This window comes from Elaeis guineensis, chromosome 4, assembly GCF_000442705.2.
Source record: "Elaeis guineensis isolate ETL-2024a chromosome 4, EG11, whole genome shotgun sequence".
In the NCBI taxonomy this organism is placed as follows: Eukaryota; Viridiplantae; Streptophyta; class Magnoliopsida; order Arecales; family Arecaceae; genus Elaeis; species Elaeis guineensis.
Window position 1 is genome coordinate 35,464,217 of NC_025996.2, and position 9,228 is coordinate 35,473,444.

The 9,228-nt window shown below is 35.4% G+C and overlaps 1 pseudogene; it reads left to right on the forward strand.

Annotated features, from left to right (window-relative positions):
* The first annotated feature begins 505 nt into the window (after positions 1-505).
* LOC140857448 (receptor-like protein EIX1) lies at positions 506-7,323 on the forward strand (annotated as a pseudogene).
* Positions 7,324-9,228: the final 1,905 nt, after the last annotated feature.

The window sequence follows — 9,228 nt, forward strand, 5'->3', positions numbered from 1 at the left end:
TACATAATTTAAAAATTAAAAAAAATAAATATTATATTTTAACAATGATGATAATACTACCACTGCACCTTGTCTTCAGTGGAAACTTTGTTAGTATCTCCAAAGTATAGCACATGCTTCATCCTTGTCGTATGAAGCACCATTTCCACACCTCATTATCTGTGGATTAAAGCTCACCAAGTCCCAGCCAGCTATCAACTTTGACTTAAAGAATAAAACGACAATATAGTGAGCAACGAATTCCTCCATATAAATCCTTGAAAACGATGAGTGGTCTCCATGCATCCTCTGATGCCTCATCTTTTCCATTCCAGTTCTTTTGGAATAGTATCCTGGCAATGTCGACGGCGTTCGTGAAAGCGACTACAATATACAACTGTACCGAAAACGGACAGCTAATGCCCCAGGAACGCGGATACCCTGCGGTGCGAGCACGGCAAGTACTCCATCCCACTTTCGATTCCAGTCGGCACCAATCATGGAAAGTTTACCAAGTCTGGCATGGGAAGAAAATTACACTGCAACCGGGCTTGTGCAATTCCGCCCTTATAAATTCTGAGAGATGTTGGTCGACGGCCTCCATGCAACCTCTCATATTCTATCCTCTCCGTTTCAATTTCTTCAGGCTGGTCGTAGGACTTCCTCTTATGTCCAGTGATCCATACAATAGGAGATCCCTCATTATGGAGCATGTCATGCTGATTGGGATCCTCCTATGCGTGGGAGTCATCCCATTCTGCCTCTGCCTGGACAGTGAAGATGGCTCCAAGGTGGGGGACAGCTGCATAGAGCACGAAAGGAGAGCTCTCCTTGCCATCAGAGCAGATATCTATGATCCTGGTGAGTGGCTTTCTTCTTGGACGGGCCAAGACTGTTGCCAGTGGAGGGCTGTTGGCTGTGACAACACCACCGGTCATGTGGTAACGCTTGACCTCAAATACCCATCTGGTTATGATCTGATATATGGAACTGGAAAAATCCCTGAACCAAGTAAGGTAAATCCTTCGATATCTAGCTTGATATATTTGAGGTATTTGGATTTGAGCATGAACAACTTTTCTTTTGCACCCATCCCTCAATTCATTGGTTCTCTTATGCACTTGGAGTACCTTAACCTCTCCAAGGCTTGGTTCAGCGGATCCGTTCCTCGCCAGATTGGAAATCTCTCGAGCTTGCACCATCTAGATCTTGGGGGTGGGTACCCTTTTCTTGACAAATGGTACGGGTACACTGAATATTATCCAATAGCTCTACGTGTTAATGACCTTCAATGGCTCTCCAGAATCACTTCTCTGCAATACCTTGACTTGAGTTTTGCTGACCTCTCCATGGCATCAAATTGGCTTCATGAAATCAACATGCACCCTTCTCTATTGGCCTTGAAATTATTTGCTACCAGACTTCCTGGTATTCCTTCTACTTTACAGCATGTAAACTTCACTTCTCTCACCGTGCTCGATCTCTCTTACAATACTATTTCTACCGTCCCCCATTGGCTACTTAATATTAGCAGCCTTGTTCAACTTGATCTCCAAGGTTGTTCATTTCATGGGAGGATATCAACTGTAGCAGATATGTTGGGGAATCTCAACCATCTAAAGCATTTGGATTTCTGTCGGAACCAAATTACTGGAGGCATTTCACAATCTTTGTGGAATAATACGCACCTGGAGTATTTAGATTTATCTGAAAACCAAATTTCTGGGCATGCTGCTAAAATGTTTGGGAATCCTAGCCAATTGAGGCTCTTGGCATTGGTTGGCAATCAAATTAGCGGTGAAATTTCAGAAAACATGGGAAATCATAGCCATCTAGAGGCTTTATATTTGTCTGAAAATAGAATTAGTGGAGAAATACCAAAAAGCATGGGGAACATCCTCAACTTGGAGGTATTAGATTTGTCTGATAACCAGATCAAAGGATGTATACCGGAAGAAATATTGGGGAATTCTAGCCAACTGAGGTGCTTATATTTGAGAGGCAATCAAATTAGTGGAGAAATACCAAAAAGCATGTGGAACCTCATTAACTTGGAGGTATTGGATTTGTCCTCTAACCATATCAGGGGATGGATACCAGAAACTATTGGAAACTTGGTTCACTTGCAGCTATTAAATTTATCATTTAATAATATTACCGGGCAAATACCAGAAAGTTTGGGCAAGTTATCTGAACTCAAAATGTTGGATTTGTCTTCCAACTCCTTCACAGGATACTTGACTGAAGTGCACTTTTCCAACCTCACAAGATTAGATTTTTTGGATCTATCTTACAACTCCTTGAACATGATCTCAAGTGATAGTTGGGTTCCTTCTTTCAATGCTTTCTGTATTTATATGAGCTCTTGCCATGTGGGACCTAAATTTCCAGCTTGGCTTCGAACCCAAACAAATTTGTTTATGTTGCGCCTAAATGAAGCTGGAATTTCAGACAAGATTCCATCATGGTTCTGGAAGATGGATATATATTACCTCAATTTATCACATAATTGTATGGAAGGACAGCTACCAAGTTTTTTAGGGAGCCATACTTATGCATATCTTGACCTGAGCTCCAACTGTTTTTCTGGTCCAATACCTAATCTGAAGGCTTCTTACATGATTCTCTCCAATAATTCTTTTTCTGGACCCATTCCTTTGAGCTTTTTTGAAAGCCTTGTAGTACTATCTTTGTCCCACAACCATTTAAATGGAAGTATCCCACAGTTCGTTTCAATCAAACTTATTGGAAGGTTCTTGACCTCTCCAATAATGAGTTATCTGGAGGATTTCCAGACAGCTGGATTTGCAATTGGACTTCTTTGGAGGTTGTTGACCTCTCCAATAATGACTTATCTGGAAGACTTCCGGACTGCTGGAATAAACCACATCCAGGAATCCTTGATATTCCAAAAAACAAAAAAGTAGAAGATACTTCCAGCATGGTGGCATATCCTATTAAACTCCAATCTTTGCACATGAGAAATAATCGATTATCTGGTAAATTTCCTTCTTTCTTGAGACTTTGTAAAAAATTGGTTGTTCTTGATCTCGGTGAAAACAGATTCTCAGGCAGCATACCCACATGGATTGGAGAAAGCCTCTCATCTCTAAGAGTACTTCGTCTAAGATCAAATTTTTTTAATGGTAATATCCCAATGCAAATATCGAGTTTGTCTTCTCTTCAGGTTTTGGACTTGGCTTGCAATAATTTTTCAGGAAATCTACCATCATCTTTTGGGCATTTTTCTATAATGGCTGAGATACAAGAAAGAAGCCAACCGATGCTTTCAGGTATGATCACCACATCATTTTACCATGAGAGTCTATTGATAATTACAAAAGGATTAGAACTTGAGTACACTAGTGTGCTTTTACTGGTTACAAGCGTTGACCTATCACACAACAATCTTTCTGGAGAGGTCCCTGATGAAATAACATATCTTCATGGATTGCATTTCTTGAACTTGTCAGAGAATCATTTCATTGGAAAAATTCCAGAAAATATTTGTAACATGAGGCAGTTGGAATCACTCGATTTATCAACGATCTCTCTGGCCCAATTCCCCAAACCATGCTTGCTTTGAATTACTTAAGTAACTTGAACTTGTCATATAACAACTTGTCAGGAAGAATACATCAGGAAAACAATTTCTGACCTTCAATAATCCCTCCACCTATATCGGCAATCATTATCTTTGTGGACAGCCACTGCCAGAATGCCCTACTAATGCATCTACACATCAAGAAGAAGAAGAAGAAGTAGATGAAGATGACTGTGAGATGATGTGGATTTATGGCAGCTCGGTATTGGGATTTGTCATTGGATTCTGGGGTTTTGTTGGCATGATGTTGGTCAAAAAGGATATCAGAATTGCTTATCTTCAATTCCTTGACAAAATATGTGATTATATTTATATAGAATCAGCAAAAAAATTTGCCAAGCTGAATTTTGTCATGAAAAGAGTAGCCACAAGCATGGCTAAGCAATTATGGACGGTGCTGCATTTGTAGTATGATCTCTCTCCATATCTCCGAGTGATGGTTGGAGTGCCTCCAATCCAAATATGTATGGATCTGAACTCAAGAGCTTTTTGAATTATTGTTCCTTTATGTTGTTTTGCTACTTGTATATGATTCACTATCTATATTTGCTACCATTTTGCTCATAAATGAAATAATGTTTTATTAGAATTGGGAGTTTTTGTTTTTATGTCACACTAGCAAAATGATACAATAGCAGTAAAATACCTGATGTCATACAAGATACCCTACCTATAAGAAGACAAGCATAAGCACCTCAAGATTATCTGTATGATGCAATAATAAAAATTGTTAAATAGACTAAGATGTATTCTTACCAAAAAAATAGACTAAGATGTATCTATTATAGCTCTATGATGGAATTATAGGTTTTATCATACCCTTACTCCTATATTGGACCAAATTCTACTTCTCAAAATAAATAAATAAATAAATGAAAACAAGAAAGAAGAAGAAAAGGAGGTTAGCATATAAGTCTTGGGCAGGAGAGACATGTAAACAACATCATTCTGAAGCCAAATTTGGTTTCTAGGAAAAGAAATCAAGATTGTTTTTCTTGTTTCTAGGAAATAAGTCCTTGGATAATGACCCAATTCTTCAGTTTGGATAAGCCATATAATCTAAAGATAGACTTGAAATCAAACAGGATACCAATATACCTATAACATATTTATTTTATTTGACGAATGCAAATATAGATATGGATATTTATCAGAAGCAAAAATTTACATCTATATTTATTTTAAATGGATATGAATAAAAGCTAGATATTAGGAGTATGAACAAAAATTTAAACATAAGTCAAATAAATAAATTTTATGACCATAGAATAAAGATATTACTAAGTGGAAAACAAATCAAGCTAATAGCATGTCTATGTCATCATATATTTTCTTTAAAAATTCATGGATGCTACATAAAATTAAATAGAATTATCAAATAGAATTGGATATTTAGATATGCATCAGATAGTTGTCTATCCATATTTATTTTTTTTATAGATATAAATACCGATACAGATATTAGTCAAATGCTTAAATTTTAATTTATATTTTAATTAATTTGGATAAAAAAATGTATCTAAATAGATATTTTTCAGTCTACTTTCACCCTTTGTCTCAAGCGAATGGAATAAACCTTGTAGCATATAACCTGTTATATTTTTTATAACAAATATTACTATTATTATTATTATTATTATATTATGTAAATGAAAATTGAGTAGTATTTATATTAGTAATGCTACCACTAGTATAATTAGTATTATTATTCATATTATATTACTATTAAATAATAACACTTATCATTATGTGATGAATTAATATAATGTAATACATAATACATGATGCTATATAATTTATAATTTCTATAATTATTATAATAGAATATAAAAATTATTCAATGATACTTGTACTATAAATATAATAATGCAAATATTAACATTATAACAAAACATTAATCTTCTATTAATATTATTATAGTGCTTAAAAATAATGCAATATAAACAATATTGCATATAATATAATATTTTAATGATCATATTTTAATAACTACATTTAGCCTTTATCTCAAATTAGCTAAGGTGGGCTATGTAAATCTTATTTCTCCATTCCATTTTGTTTATGTTATACTTTTTAAGAGACAGTGTTATCTAATTCTTCCTTATTATTTCTTTCTATATGATTTGTGATTTATCTTTTTTCCTTTTTCTTTCCATGTATATCAAATCACTTTTTAGTAATGATGCATCTCTTTGCATACATACCCAAACACTCTAAGCCATCCTTCTTTCAATTTATCATCAACCGGTACTACTTCTATCTCTTTATAGATGGCGTACTTAACCATATTCATGTATTGAAAGAACATAATAATTATTATAATGTTATTGTTAGCATAATATAATTTAATAATACAAGAATAGTCTAATATAAATATAGTATTAATATATGACAAGAATATTATTCACAAATGTTATTAGATAGATTATATTTATAATTATAATATAATAAAAATGGTAGTTAATAATACAGTTTTAGCATGAACGTAATATATAAAACTATATTATGGGCCAGTAGGAAATATTATATTTTTATGTATGTTGAATATAAAAAATAACAATATAATTATAATACCATAATAATAAGATGATTTAATAATATAATAGTTGTCAAATATATAATATAAAATTATGAGAGAATATAGTCTCTTGTATAATAGATAGAGTGATTATAATATATGTAACATTAGTACATAATACAAATATATATCATGTTATATTTTGCAATATGCAATATATATTACTATATGTCTTTTTAAAATACAACCAATTTTAAATAGATATAATATGTAGGCAAAACCTATCTTCATTATTGCCTGGATGTATATCCAACAAGCAAGGAAATGATACCCAAGCTCTCCGGTTATGGATTATTTTCATGGAAACACAACGCCCACGAGAATCATCATTCCCATACCCAAATGAGTCGCAAAAAAAGGAATGGGCTAGATAAAACTAAGAACTATCCCTAACTCCCAGTTCTTGCCGACAAAACAAGAATCAAGAGATATGCATCCCTTTGTTATCTTGCCATATGGTTTGCCTCGCTCCTTTAGTCTTGAAAACAAATTCGACCTGCTATGGATTTATTTTGTTCGTGCATTTAAAGATTGACTCAAGGCTTCAAATTGGTAGTAATTGTTTGCCCAAAACCATTTTTGATGAGCAGCAAATAGTAAAAAAGAGAGAACAAATGTACACGCCCACCCTTTTTTTTTATTTTTTGATATGTAAGGAGGGAGCAAAACCTTCCCCCAATTTATTTAAATAATGAGAAAATGGTTGCAATGAAGGAAAAGGAAAGAGGTAAGTGGTTACAGGAAGAGCACGGTGAAGATCATAATATCAAAAGAGAGGAGCAAGAGAAGACAAGATGATTCTATGGCTGCCCAGATTTCCTTTGCAGAGCATCACTTTTCCCCACGTTTAAAAGTGTGAAGAATTTTTTAGAGGATTGCTTGGATGGAGGAACTTTTCTTAATTAGGGGAAATTGTAGAATACCTCTCGTGCCAATTCTCCCTGCAGAGCGCAATGATGAGCTGAACCCAGGAGCTCCTCCAGCGTACCTTGATTTCCGACGGCCATCCAAACAATATAAATTTGATGGTTCACACTGAATTCTTGCACATGCTCCGCCAAGTCAAGAAACTGACAAGGTGTTATGGAAATTGGATTCTAATGGTTCCTTTACAACTGCGTCCTTATATAACTTCATCAACACAAGAGGCATCAAATGCAGGTTTGCCAAACATCTCTAGAAACTCAGTGTGCCACTCAAATTTAAGTGCTTTCTTTGGTTGTGCAGCAAGAAAAGATAGATTGAATACTCATGAGCTGCTGCGGAAGAAGACTGGAAAAAAGCTGGGTGGCAGTGCTCTTTATGGTCATGCAGAGGAGTCTGTAGATCATTTATTTTCAACCTGTTTCTTCTCCTCAACAATTTGGAAAGCTGTGTTCTCTTTGCTGGGGTGCTTCATCCACAGTCTTCTTTTGAGGATTTTAGTCTATCGTGGAGGAGGAGGACCTTCTCAAAGCCTCTACAACCAGTTATTCTGGTGCTTTACGCTGCCTTCGCTTGGATTTGCTTGAATAAAAGGAAATACGGAATTTTTCTTGGCAAAAGTAGTTTGATTCCCTTTATAGCCGTGAAAGGACTCACACTTTTCGTTGAGTGGTCTACCTTGTGCAATCAGAAGCTGCATCCTCTTTTGGAAGGATCTGGAACAAGATAGGAAATGTTTCATTACTGTTACAGGATCTCTAGTTGACCTTGAGGATTCTTCAATTCACCAGGGGTTTCAATTGCCCATCTGAAAAATCCAGAAGTGATGACCATTTAATTTACTATAAAAGTAGAAGTGTTCTGTGTGTTATATTACTGAGATCGAAAAATTATGTTTTAGATCCCCCTGGTTCTCGCTGAGTAGAGGCAACATTTGTATCTGAAACTTTCCTGTTCTTCTTTTAATAAAGCTTCAGGTGGCTGAGGTTTTCTCAGCCTCGTATTCAATCAACAGAAAGAGAGGAAAAAAAAAAAGCTCAAGCTGAAGTTTGAGAGCATACCAACGAATGAAAGGGCACTTTGTACTTTTTCCCCTCTTCCTTGTTTCCTTGTAATTCTTGAATTGCAAATACATAGTTATTCACATGGCATCAGAGCTAAGGATTGGGTTTCTTGAATTAGCAAAGAGCACCTTCATCATATTTATGGCTTTGTACTTCATTCTTTAGTTTTAGCCGTATATTTACTGCATGCCATGGGTACAGGTTGCTTAGAAAGCATTAAAAGGCTTCTCGTTGGCTTGATCATCATAAACTCGGTCTGGAGTTGCACTCCAGAATGTCAACCAACTTGTTGATAGGATGCATCAAGAACCACAGGGCAATGTATCAGCTGAATTTCCTTCAATTCCTTGGTGTAAACTTTTCTCCATTCTGCAGAAAAACTAATCTAATAAAGCATTTTTTTTTTTGTCATCGGATGCCATTATTCTAATGACGCGTGTCTGGAAGGATACTCTCTGCTTATTTCTTCGCATATGGGACTACAACAAACAACGGATTGTTAGCAACTACTAATGGTGCTAGCTTACAGAAGCTTTTGTTAATAAAAGATATGCACTGTTGATCAGATAAGATAATCAATACTGGATGAGTCAGTAGAGATGCTTGCAATGATGACAATAAAAATATTGAAGTGCTATTCCATCACCAAGAAGATAACTTACATATTTGAATATTGTTGAGATCATGCGCACCGGATTGGATCGACCTAGACTTTTGATCTAAATCTAATCTCTTTGAGACAATTCACCAAACGCATTGCAGGCATAAATAAACAAAGACAAAGAAACCAAGATTTACGTGGTTCGGCACAAGAAGCCTACATCCACGGGAGGAGGAGCAATCCACTATAAATCCATCCTGAAAAATAGGTACAATATGAGATATAAAATACCTTTATCCGAAACCAACAAGAAAGCAACAGAATATCGAATAGAAGGCAACCAAGATCCAATCGGATCTACCAATCTCAGCCTCGGCAATAGATCAAGGTAAAATAATACCTAAGGTGAAGATACCTTTCTCAATCCTCGGCAAAAAATCAAGATGAATACCTCCTTACCAACCGAAGCAGCACAGGG